The sequence below is a fragment of the Otolemur garnettii genome, unplaced genomic scaffold, assembly GCF_000181295.1.
Source record: "Otolemur garnettii isolate 467f Iridium unplaced genomic scaffold, OtoGar3 scaffold00008, whole genome shotgun sequence".
Lineage (NCBI taxonomy): Eukaryota > Metazoa > Chordata > Mammalia > Primates > Galagidae > Otolemur > Otolemur garnettii.
Window position 1 is genome coordinate 11,051,212 of NW_003852403.1, and position 13,988 is coordinate 11,065,199.

The 13,988-nt window shown below is 38.7% G+C and overlaps 1 protein-coding gene and 1 pseudogene across 2 annotated transcripts in view; one reads left to right on the plus strand and one right to left on the minus strand.

The window, feature by feature from the left end:
* Positions 1 to 13,988, minus strand: part of ADK (adenosine kinase) — a 553,222-nt gene that overhangs the window by 187,848 nt on the left and 351,386 nt on the right. The gene's annotated exons all lie outside the window — the stretch shown is intronic.
* LOC105886375 overlaps positions 5,954 to 13,988 on the plus strand; it is a 52,868-nt pseudogene continuing 44,833 nt past the window's right edge.

Genomic DNA, 13,988 nt, shown 5'->3' on the forward strand with positions numbered 1-13,988 from the left:
CTAAGTAGCTGGGACCACAGGCGCCCAACACAATGCCCGGCTATGTTTTGGTTGCAGCCATCATTGTTGTTTGGCGGGCCTGGGCTGGATTCAAACCCACCACCTTAGGTGTATGTGGCTGGCACCTTAGCCACTTGAGCCACAGGCGTCAAGCCCAGTTTTTCTATTCTTAGTAGAGACGAGGTCTCACTTTTGCTCAGGCTGGTCTTGAACTCAATCAATCCACCCACCTTGGCCTCCCAGAGTGCTAGGATTACAGGAATGAGCCACCGCGCCCAGCCTAAGAGATTACATTTTTGAGGTCATGTTTAGAGGCAGACATTTCAGTGTCTCCTATTTGTGAGATGATGCACTTGCGAGTGGCCAAGACAACTGTTTACTGTCAGTAGAAGAGACCATTTCCTCTCAGTCAATACGCCCTGCCCACTCTGCAAATATGGCAGCAATCATCCATGAGCATTTGTTTGATCTCCAAGTGGCATGGAAGTCTTTGGGCTTCAGGTTCTTGAATGTGTGTAGCTTGCTGATTTTACCAATTTACTAATCAGCAAAAGCTTTTCTCTGGTTGAGCTAGCACAAAGCAGAACTGTGACAGTGCTTTGGGAAATTTTCTGCTCTTAGATTTGTCACCCTTCGTGAGGAGACTCCTGTCAGGCATCACCTTGAAAAAGAGTCCGCACTCATCAGCATTAAAGATGTCCTCTTTGAAGCCCCCGGTGAAGTCCAGGAACTTTCTGATGAACTCTTCCACAACTTCCACTGGAACTTTATTGGATTTACCACACAAGACTTTCTGAGAGATACTGTATCACAGGTTAAATTTCTCAAGCCAACCACTTGATGCTCAGAAATCTGCCACCCCAAACTCCTGCGTGAATTGTTTAGCAACGTCTTACATCAACAGCCTGCAAATTCAGGCATTAACCACCTTCATTTGTTTGAACCAGTTTAATGTGGCTTTACTGACTTCACAGAGGAAAGTTTTCCTTCTTTTCCACTACAGGGCTCTGCTTTCCTTACCATACCTCTCTAAGTACTCCTGATTATGTTTTTGATCTTGCTAACACCAAAATGTTCTGCTCCCTTTCTTTGGATGCAGCTTTCTAGAAAATATAGCATCATCTTTTTTTTCAATGTCAGTTCTTTCCTTTGGGCCATCATGTCTTGAGTAACTGCTCAAACCAGTCTTTCACAATGGAAAAAAATCTTGCAAAACAAGTGATAAATTGGACATGAGGCCTAATCTAACACATGGTAATAAAATGCGAAAAAAGAACTTACACTGAAGAAAAATTAATACAACTATGAAGCAAAGCCCACACTTTCTACCTTTGTTGTAGAGTGGCTGAGCTCAAGTTATAAAGGACAAATAAATATTGTGTGTTACAGTCCAATACTGTGTATGTGTTCAAGACACAGCTTATAGAGGTGGTCAATATATAGAGCTCAGTCTTCCATTCAGCACAAGTGGTACATGAAACAATCTGAAAATGTACGCCAGGAATCATAAACGCACTCATACTCTTTGAACCAGTAATTCCATTTCTGAGAATCTAAGGAAATAATCTGAAACATGAAAAAATACACATTCATAAAATATATAAATACAATATTTATCATTTCATTAACAAACCGAAACTATGTAAACATTTAATAACAAAAGAATAAATAGTCAAGTAAGAATTGGCAGGGAACCTGCAGCCTTAAAGTCTTTAAGTATGGCCTTCTGACTGAATCTAAATTTTTCAGAACACAATCTTTTTTAAGCTTTTAAAAGATTCTCTTTAAGTTTTTCCTTTTGTTTTCCTTAATACATTTTTTTCTTTCATTTTTTTGAGACAGAGTCTCATTCTGTTGTCCTGGTGTAGAGTGCCCTGGTGACATCATAGCTCACAGCAACCTTAAACTCTTGGGTTTGAGCAACTGTCCTGCCTCAGTTTCCTGAGTAGACGGGAATACAGGAGTGTGCACAGCTAGGTTTTCTATTTTTAGTAGAGACAGGGTCTTGCTCAAGCTGGTCTTGAACTCCTGAGCTCAAGAAATCTGCCGGCCTCTGCCTCTCAGAGTAACAGGAAAATGAATTCATTTGAAAATGCCACAGAATAGGCTTGGTTCATGTAGCTCAGCAGTTAGGGCTCAGGCCACGTACAATGGGGCTGGTGGGTTCGAACCTGGCCCAGGTCTGCCAAACAACAATAACAACAACAACAATAACGACACAAATAAAATAGCCTGGAGTTGTGGCAGGCGCCTATAGTCCTAGCTACTTGGGAGCTGAGGCAAGAGAATCACTTAGGCCCAGGAGTTGGAGGTAGCTGTGAGCTGTGATGCCACAGCACTCTACTGAGGGTGACGTAGTGAGACTCTGTCTCAAAAAAAAAAAAAAAAGAAAAAAACCAAAACAACCCAGCGAGAATGGCCTATATCACAAAATCTCAAAACTATACATGCTGGTGTGGATGAGGAGAGAAGGGAATACTTGTACACTGCTGCTGGGACTGCAAACTAATACAACTTTTTCGGAAGGAATTATGGAGAATCCTCAAAGAACTCAAGCTAGACCTCCCATTTGATTCTGCAATTCCATTTACTGGGCACTTGCACTGGACAGTTTAGTGCAGCTCAATTTACAACTGCCAAAATGTGGAAACAGCCTAAATGCCCACCAACCCAGGAATGGATTAACAAGCTGTGGTATATGTACATCATGGAATATTATTCAGCATTAAAAAAACGGAGACTTTATAGCCTTTGTATTAACCTGGATGGATGTGGAACACAGTATTCTTTTATTAATTTATTAATTTTTTAGACACACAGTCTCACTTTGTCACTCTCGGTAGAGTGCCATGGTGTCACAGTTCACAGCAACCTCCAGCTGTTGGGCTTAGGTGATTCTCTTGCCTCAGCCTCCCAAGTAGCTGGGACTACAGGCACCTGCTACAGTGCCCAGCTATTTTTTTGTTGCAGTTTGGCCGGGGCGGGTTTGAACTCACCACCCTTGGTATATGGGGCCGGCCACAGGTTCTGCCCGGAACACATTATTCTTAGTAAAGCATCATAAGCATGAATCCTATGTACTCAATTCTGATATGAGGACAATTAATGACACGGTGGAGGTGGGGGAAGAGGAGAGCAAAGAGAGAAAGAAGGAAGGAGAGGTGGGGAAAGGAAGAGCAGAGGGAGAGGGAAGGAGGGAGGGGGGTGGGGTCTTGGTATGTGCCATACCTTTTGGGGGTAAGACATGATTCTAAGAGGGACTTTACCTAACAAATGCAATCAGTGTAACCTGGTTTTTTGTACCCTCAAGGAATCCCCAACAATAAATTAATAAAATTAAAAAAAAAAACCAAATGTAGCAAAATGCTTTAAAACTTGAATTAAAATTGAAATCCTTAAGAAAGTGAATCTAAATAAAAGAATATACTATGTAAAAAAAAAAGAATAAATTAAGTTTCAATGAAGTAATCCTCCCAGATTGAGTGGCAGAATTATAACATTAGCAAGTTATAAGGACTAAACTGATGGCTGCTAAGCTCATGATTTTAATTCTAACTTCCCCCAACGGACTAGTGCCACGACCATAAGAGGCTGGTTGGTGAGAGAATTTATGGGAGTCGAGTATTCCAGTCTCTTATCAGCTTTTGACAATAGCATACTGTATTTATGTGTGAAGTAGAATGTGTGAAGAGTTGCATAGTTTGATGATCTTTTTAAAATGTGGTTGCTGAACAGCCTATCATGTCAGAGACCAGGAGAATACTGAAGGAAGAAAAGAGATTTTTTTTTGAGGCAGAGTCTCACTATGTAGCTCTCGGTAGAGTGCTTTGGCATCACAGCTCACAGCAACCACAAACTCTTGGGCTCAAGTAATTCTCTTGCCTCAGCCTCCCAAGCAGCTTGGACTACAGGCGTCAGCACCAACACCTGGCTATTTAAAAGATGGGGTCTTGCTCTGGCTCAGGCTGGTCTCAAATCTGTAAGCTCAGGCAATCCACCCGCCTTAGCCTCCCAGAGTACTCAGATTATAGTCATGAACCACCACACCCAGCCTAGAAAAGAGATTTTTAATGAAGACTGGGAACTGCAATATTATCTTGTTTTCTGCTAAACATAAGATGATTTGCTTGCCTTTTTAAATTTGCTGCCTAGGCTAGAATACCATGGTGCCTAGCTCACAACAATCTTAAACTTCTGGGTTCAAGCAATACTCCAGCCTTAGCCTCCTGAGTAGTTGGGACTGCAGGTGTGTGCCACCATGCTGGGCTAATTTCCCAATTTGTTTTTAATAAAGATGGGGTCTTGTTCTTGCTTGGGCTGGTCTCCATCTCTTAAGCTCAAACAATCCTCCTGCCTCAGCCTCACAGTGCTAGGATTATAGATGTGAGTCACTGCACGTAGCCTGATTGCTTGCTTTTCAATACTGCAATATCAACATTACAGAAATTCAATGCTCATCAGCCCTATAACACTCATAAAGATCAAAAATATTTTAAAGTAGATGGAGATTCACAAAAGGTATATTGCAGACATTAAAAGATGAAAAGCAAAACCAAAGACAATTCTTTGAAGCAGCAATAAGACCAGGAAATAACGCTACTGAAACAACTTATAAAGTAGCTTACATACATGAGATTCAGTGATGCAGAAATTGTGAAAGAATCCTTTATTGAAGTGGTAGGATGTTTAGACTTTGATAATGTTTCAAAGTACAAACAACCACCTCTTTCAAACAGAATCATAATGAATCAACAGCATGAATTAGCCTTCAGCTTAATAGGACAACTTCATGTAATACTTCAAAAGGAAAATATATATTATTCAATTGCTTTGGATGAATCACCTGATATTACTGACTTGGCAGGTTTTATACCTTCGTTGGGTTCATAATTGAAGATTTTCATTGCTATAAAGAGGTACTTGCTTTGACAAGTGAGCCTATGAACATGGGAAATATGCACCTTCTACAACCTTTTAAATAAATGTCATGAAGTTGGACTAAATTTGGTAAATTTACTAAGTGTATGTACACACGGTGCACCTTCCATGACAGGAAAACATGAAGGATTTGTTGCACAGATAAAATAAATATTAACAGATCCAGACGCTCTCATTTGTTTTTATTGTATCTTGTTTCAGCAAAACCTCTGTGTAACAATACTATTTTAAGTGACACTTTGCAACAAGTTCTAAGTATTGTTAAGTATATTGGTGCAAATGCATCAGGGCATCATTGGTTTCATAACATCTGAAAATTAAAGGACAGGTATTCAGTGTGGATTTGCCACATCATTCTTAAGTGTGTGAGTTATAAATGTAATCTCTGTGAAAACAGATAGCTAAATTTTATGAAGAACAGAATCAGCAATGTAAATTATTGAAAGAAGATTTTTATAGGAATGCTGTATTTCTGTGTGATAGTATGCCAAATCAAAATGACCTGGCATATTCCTTTGTAAGATAAAACTAAGTCTATATATTATATGTGGCAAAAAATCCAAGCATAACTTTTTTCCAAAATACTTCTTCAAAAGGAAATTTTGGATGGCCATTACCCCTAGTTAGCAAAGGTCACTGATGAGGATCTACATGAATCATTTGAAGAATATATAGCTGCTATAGACGTAGAAATTGGAGAGTATGATGAAAGGTTCACTGACATTGAGAACCATAACATTACACCCAATTAGCATTTCAGCCTAGTCATTACCACCAACACACCAAAAGAACTATACATGGAATTGATTGAGTTCTCAGTGGATGATGTTTTAAAATGATTGTTTGATGTTCAGAAAGATCCAATGGAAATATGAAAAAAGTGCAGAATAACTATGCCTTCCTCAACATGCTCCAAAATGCTTTCCTACTTTTAAACCACTTCTCCTACATAACACCAATCCAGATGCCTTTAAGGTCACAAATGACTGATATTCATACAGGATCAACTGAAACCATGGACCTCTATGCTGCAACCAGATATTCAAATTCTTTCCAACAAATGAAAGCAGACACAACAAAGTCATTAAAAGGTTAGTTAACTTTAAGGCTGCGTGCAGTGGCTCACGCCTATAATCCTAGCACTTTGGGAGGCCGGGGTGGGTGTATTACCTGAGCTCACGTGTTCGAGACCAACCTGAGCAAGAGTGAGACCCTGTCTCTATTGAAAATGAAAACAATGAAGCAAGAGGATTGCTTCAGCCTAAATGATGAGGTTGTTGTGAGCTTTGATGCTACAGCCCTCTATGAAGGGGGAAAAAGTGAGACTCTGCCCCCCCCAAAAGTTAACTTTAAAATTGATAATTTTTAATTTTTAAATTAAGTATGTAGTAGTTAAGATTTTTATAAAATAATGTACATTTTTGAATATATCTAATTGAAGTTTCTTGAATGTAGCCTTATTTAATTATAAATAAATTAATGTGGGTTTCCAACATGTGGAGTTTCCCTATTCTTGGCTATATACTTTAGAGCTCACTGTTGATGGCTAAAAATGTGATTAGTGTGCTCATCTTCCCTAATTATCAGAGAAATGCAAATCAAAATCACCCTGAGATATATCATGTAACCCCAGTGAGAATGGCCCATATCATAAAGTCTCAAAGCTGCAGACGCTGGCGTAGATGTGGAGAGAAGGGAACACTTTCACACTGCTGGTGGGACTGCAAACTAATACAACCTTTTTTTGGAAGAAAGTATGGAGAATCCTCAAAGAACTCAAGCTAGACCTCCCATTTGATCCTGCAATCCCATTATTAGGCATATACCCAGAAGAAAAAGAAAAAGTCCTTTTACCGTAAGGACATTTGCACTAGACTATTGCAGCTCAATTTACAATCGTCAAAATGTGAAAACAACCTAAAGGCCCACCAACCCAGGAATGGATTAAGCAGCTGTGGTATATGTATATCATGGAATACTATTCAACCACTAAAAAAGATGGAGACTTTAGATATGTTGCATTAATCTGGATGGAGACAACACATTCTTCTTAGTAAAGAATCACAAGAATGGAGAAACAAGAATTCAATGTACTCAATTCTAATATAAAGGCAGTAGATGATCTAATAATACAGGGAGGGTAGGGCAATGAGAAATGGGGGAGAAGTGAGAAAGGAAGGGAATGGAGGTGACATCACGGTGTATGGCACACCTTTTTGGGGTGGGACACATAAATAAGAGGGATTTTACCTAGGGCCGAGCGCTGTGGCTTACGCCTGTAATCTTAGCACTCTGGGAGACCGAGGTGGGTGGATTGCCTGAGCTCACAGGTTTGAGATCAGTCTGAGCCAGAGCAAGGCCTCATCTCTAAAAATAGTCAGGTGTTGTGGTGGGTGCCTGTAGTTCCAGTTACTTGGGAGGCTGAGGCAAGAGAATAGCTGGAGCCTAAGAGTTGGAGGTTGCTATCAGCTATAACTCCAAGGCACTTTACTGAGGGTGACAAAGTGAGACTCTGTCTCAAAAAAACCAAAAACCAAAAAACAAAAAGAACCCAGGGATTTTACCTAACAAACGCAACCTAATTCTTTGTACCCTCAATGAACCCCTAACAATTAAAAAAATGTGATTAATGGAACTGAGGACCTAAATTTTTTTTGCAATTTTTGGTCAGGGTAGGGTTTGAACCCACCACCTCTGGCATATGGGGCCGGCACCCTACTCCTTTGAGCCACAGGTGCCGCCCTGAGGACCTAAATTTTAAATTTTATTTTTGTAAGTTTAACAGAGAAGCTACATGTAGATGATAAGCACAAGTAATGTGGCCAGTATGACTGTGGAACTAAGTTTTTTATTTAATTTCGTTAATCTAAATATAAAAATGGTGACAGGATAAAATGTTTTTCTGCTAAAATTTTATTGTTTTGGTAGAACTACATTTCATTTTGACATTAAAAGTTTAATTACTGGGCAGCACCTGTGGCTCAAAGGAGTAGGGTGCTGGCCCCATATGCCAGAGGTGGCGGGTTCAAACCCAGCCCCAGCCAAAAAAGTGTAATTACTGAATTCATTAGATTGTGAACGTAAAATAGGTAACACATTCCAAAGAGTTAGTATGAAAATGTTAAAAATCTAATCAATAATTTTTTTATATAACGCAGTATATAATTTTTATATGATGAAAAAAATTTTAGATATATTAAGTAAATATATTGTTAACCTATTTCTTTTTACTTCTTTTATACGGCACTAGAAAATTTTAAATTATATATGTGGCTCATATTTCTGTTGAACAGTGCTGTTCTAGAAAATATTTTGAAGACATGACAAATGATGAATAAAATTAAGCAGCAAAGAAGAAAATGTTTATGGTATACAAGGTTCAATGAAACAAAAGATATATAAATAGTGTTCCTACAGTGATTACAACCTATATTTAATCAATAGTAAGAAAAAGGGACTACATCAAAATTTAAAAAGGGGCTGGGTGCAGTAGCTCACACCTGTAATCCAAACACTCTGGGAGGCCAAGGCAGGTGGATCACCTGAGCTCAGTTCAAGATCAGCCTGAGCAAGAATGAGACCCCATCTCTATTAAAAAACAAAACAAAACAACAGGAAAAACTAGCTAGGCATTGTGGTGGGCACCTACAGTCCTAGCTACTGTGGAGGCTGAAGCAAAAGAATTGCTGGAGCCAAAAGAATTGAAGTTGCTGTGAGTTATAACTCCATAGCACTCTGTTCAAGGCAACAGACTGAGGCTGTGTCTCAAAAATAAATTAATAAATAACAATAAAAAGATTTTTAAAGGGCCAGGTGTGGTGGCTTAAACCTGTCATCCCTAGCAGTCTGGATGGCCAAGGCAGGAGGACCGTATGAGCTCAGGAGCTTATGACCAACATGAGCAAAAGTGAGATCCTGTATCTACTAAAACTAGAAAAAAATTAGCCAGGCATGGTGACATGTACCTGTAGTCCCAGCTACTCAGAAGACTGAGGCAGGAGGATGGCTTGAGCCTAGGAGTTTGAGGTTGCAGTGAGCTATGATGATGCCACTGCATTCTACTTGGGTGACAGAGTAAGTCTGTCTCAAACATAAATAAATGAATAAATAAATAAATAAAATTTGAAAGATGGTCAAATTTGGATAAAACATAACGGATTTAGTATTTTATTTTTAAAATTTGGTGATGTGATTAGAGTACTTGTCTGATTATAAAAACCTGAATACTTTTATCCTATGAGTAATTTTTATCAGAAGAGTACATTATCACATCATTAAAATTTGAAGAATAAAGAAAATATTATGTGGGTAGATGGCCTGTAGTCTCAGTTACTCAGGAGGTTGAGGGAGGAGGACTGCTTGAGGCCAGGAGGTTGAGGCTATAGTGTACTATGTTAGCACATGAGAATAGCCCCTGCACTCCAGCCTAGGCAATATAGGAAGACTCTCTTTCAGAAAAAGAAAGAATATAGTGAAAGTATTCATAACCTAGGCACCCAAATTTAGCCATTTTTACTTTGGTGTATTAAATTTGATACAAATAAGACACATTTGTAAAGAGTGAAATGCTTAATTCAATAAACAAGAGTAAGTGTAGATAAGAGGCAGTTGGAAATAAGTCTATAATACTTTTTCAGTTTGACATAAGGCTCAAAAAGGAACAACTAAAAAAGCGTATGAAACTAGGGACTTTAGAAAGTATATAGAACAGTATTTAGAAAAGAAAAAGAGAAAATATAGAAGGATATGTGGAAACATAAAAATATTAGGACTGGAGTTCCACCAAGCCTAGACTAGCGCTGATGAGGGAAGGACTGAGACTCCCAGATGCTCGCGTCTCAAGATGTACCACTGTTGTCTGTCTAAGGAACATAATTAGCTTGTTTTCCATGCCATAACTTAGGTGCCATAATAACAGTAGTCAGCAAATGGGGTTGAGGGAAGGAATAAATTAGAAGATAAAAATAACAACCACCATATAGCATGTTTTCTTCCTCATAATGGGTATTACATGTTTTGTGAATCTCCCAGAAAATGTAAAATATCTTTCCTTATAGGAACGGGAGGATCAAATATGAATTATGGCAAAGTATAGTTATCGTCTGGTTGTAACAAAAAGTGGCTTTGATAACCATTAAGATAATGTATGTACAATTACAATGTTATGATATACAACATTTTGTACAAGTACAGCAACAGGATTACTAAAAGAAAGCTAGAACAAATATACTATTGGAACAGTGAATGCTGTGAAGTCTGCGTCACCACTGACTGAATGTAATGTACCAAAAGAACAGAAGAGAATGACAATTCACCTAGATCTTCCTGCCCATGTTGTTCCTTTTGGAAACTTAAATACAATCACCTATTCTATATATATTTTCATCTTCTGAAGAATAAATACCTGCCACCTTAAGTATGCCCTGAATGAAGTCAGTTTTCTTCTATCCCACATAACCCCTCAAAGAATTAATGTAACGAATGTAAAATTAGGGGAAACATGATGGATTTTAGGGGGACACAGAGGAGATATTTATCACAGGTCTGCTGAAAGTAAAAGGGAGTGTGATGCATCCTAGGATTCTCTTTCCAGGAGAAAAAGTCAGATGGTGGTGAATGCACATTATCATGCAGAAAAAGGAGAAATACATACATCAAACTGGACAAGCTATATAACTTATGCTTTCATATATTACATGTAACATAAACACACGCAAACATTTCATTTTTATTTACTTATTTTTTGAGACAGAGTCTCACTTTGTTGCCCTCCGTAGAGTGCTATACCGTCACAGCTCACAGCAACCTCCAACTCTTGGGCTTAGGCGATTCTCTTGCCTCAGCCTCCTGAGGAGCTGCGACTATAGGTGCCTGGTACAATGGCTGGCTAATTTTTGTTGCAGTTTGGTTGGGGCTGGGTTCGAATCCACCACCCTTGCTATATGGGGCCAGCACCCTACTCACTGAGCCACAGGTGCCTCCCACATGCAAACAGTTAAAGCAGTACAATACAATGTTCAAGGATACATACAATGTAAAAACATATGTTGAACACACAGTATCTCATGGGAAGGGGAATGAGATTAGGGATCAGAAATGAAGTGAAAAATAAAACAAAGAGAGTTATGCCTAAGTCAAATGATGACAATTTGATAGGACCTAAGAAGAATTAAGTCTCTACAGTTTAAACAAACTAGTACATTTACTTTTTTTTTTTTTTTTTTTGAGACAGAGCCTCAAGCTGTCCCCCTGGGTAGAGTGCCGTGGCATTACAGCTCACAGCAACCTCCAACTCCTGGGCTCAAGCGAGTCTCCTGCCTCTGCCTCCCAAGTAGCTGGGACCACAGGCGCCCCCCACAATGCCCGGCTATTTTTTGGTTGCAGCCGTCATTGTTGTTTGGCGGGTCCCGGCTGGGGATTCGAACCCGCCACCTTAGGTGTACGTGGCTGGCGCCTTAGCCGGTTGAGCTATAGGCGCCGAGCCAGTACATTTACTTTTAACAGTTTGGCCAATCTATCTACTTATTAATTGCGATTCTGGGCAACACAAGTTTGTTGGTCTTAGTGCTTTCATCTGTAAAATGGGAATAACGATACCTCTCAAGATAGTTGTGTGAGAATTAAGTGAGTGCTTAATACAGTGCCTGGCATGTATTATGCATTCCATATATATTTACATTCTATTAATATTATTACTATATTAATAACAAGAATGTTAGAAAGTCTTCCTCTCTCCCAGGAATGGTAAACTTCTATGTTACAGCTGTTACTTAAAATGCTTAACAAAAGTATGCTTTTTAACTTCCATGTACAGTTTTGGTATTTCCTTTGAATTTCAAATACATAAAACAAAATCCATCATTCCCTTTCTAAAAGCTATCCCTGCCTCCTCTCTCTCCTTGATTTAATCATCCTATATCCTGCTGACAGATTAATCACCCTAATCATTCTTCTTTTCCTAGTAAATTAAATCCAAATGCCTCACACCCCAGCATTCAAAGCTTTCCACAATAGTTCTCCAACTCACATAGTAAGCCAGCTGTAATCTCCATTACTCCACAACATATGTCCTTGCTTCAATCATGCAGAATGATTTGCTTCCCCCAAATAAATCGGAGTCTTTATGTTGTTCCCGCTATCTAAAATGTCCACTACCTCTATCTGTTAAAATTTACCACCACATTAATGCTTATTTAATATCTAACTTCTATCTCACAAAACCTTTCTTTATTTTCATCAATAAAGGACTCACTCCTCTTTGACTCTCCACAATATGTAGTATTATGAAATAAATAACTGAGGGTATTTATTTTACTCAGTACTATAAGCGCCTTGGATTTCTCTTACCACCCTTACTTGCCTGTGTAACCTGAAAGTCAGGAGCACTTCTTAAATTTTTTGTCTGATACAGCATAAAACACAAGGTACAGATAATTTAAACATATTTGATAAATTTTTAATGAGACTCCAATAAATTGCCATGTCACTAAAATGCTATTTTGGAAAAAAGAAAGACTGCGATATTTTCACATGCTCATTATAGAAAAGAATTTTCACTTTAAAGCTACACTCTAATTCAGAGGATCTGAAGCTCTCAGTTCAGTGTTTTCAGTGTTTTTGTTATTTTGTCATGGTATGTTAACAAATGTCTAACAGTTCCTTTTTTTTTTTTTTTTTAATTGTTGAGGATTCATTGAGAGTACAAAGAACCAGGTTATCATGATTACATTTGTTAGGTTAAGTTTCTCAAAAGTTATGTTTTTTAGCAATAAAGTCCAAACAACTTAGTAAGTACTCTTTGTGACTTAATGCCCAGTTTGAAAAGATACTACATACAAATTTTAAACTAACTTATAATTTCATTGCAAAAATAAGGCCAGGCATGGTGGTTTGCACCTGTAATCCCAGCTCTCTGAGAGGCCACGGTGGTGGCCACGGTGGACTATACGAGCTCAGGAGCCTGAGCAAGAGTGAGACCCACTTCTCTACAAAAAACAGAAAAACTAGCCTGCTGTTGTGGTGGGTGGGTATCTATAGTTTTAGCTACTGAGGAAGCTGAGGCAAAAGGATAACCTGAGCCTAGGAGTTTGACGTTGCTGTAAGCTAGGATGCCATTGTACTCTACCCAGGGCAACACGGAGACTCTGTCTAAAAAAAAAAAAAAAAAGAGAGAGAGAGAAGGAAGAAAAAGTAACCACACTGTAGTTGACTCTTAAACATTAGTTGAGCTGCATGGGTATATTTATAGATAATTTTTTTTTCAATAAATATAATTTTGGGGGGGGGATTTGGGACAATTTGCAAAACTTTCAAGCAAACCACAAGGCCTAGAAATATTTTTAAAAATTAAATAAATATTTAAGGGCTGGGTGTGGTGGTTTATGCCTGTAATGCTAGCACTCTAGGAGGCCGAGGCAGGTGCATTGCTTGAGCTCAGGAGTTTGAGATCAGCCTGAGCAAGAGTGAGAACCCATCTCTACTAAAAATACTAAAAAACCCATCTCTACAGGTTTATGCCTATAATGCCAGCACTCTAGGAGGCCGAGGCAGGTGCATTGCAGGAGTTTGAGATCAGCCTGAGCAAGAGTGAGAACCCATCTCTACTAAAAATAGAAAAAACTAGCTGGGCATTATGGCAGTCACTTAGTCCCAGCTACTCATGAGGCTGAGGCAAGATCTCCTGAGCCCTAGAGTTTGCAGTTGCTGTGAGCTATGACACCAGTACATTTTAGCCTGGGCAACAGAGTGAGACTGTCTCAAAAACAAACAAACACACACTTAGGTATGTCATGAATGTATAAAATAGATTACTCTATTTTACCATTCACTACCCTAAAACTTCAAAGATCAACTATAAAAAGTTAAAATTTATAAAAACTTACATATATGACCATGGACTAAACATGGCACCCCTTGTAGTGAAGAAAAATCTAAGCAAATATGAAGGTGCAGCATTAAATTGCAGTTAACTGTGTCAGTTAACTGTCATAACTGCACAAAACTAACTATACACAATGCTACGTCAAAAATTTTGAAGCTACCTCCTGTTC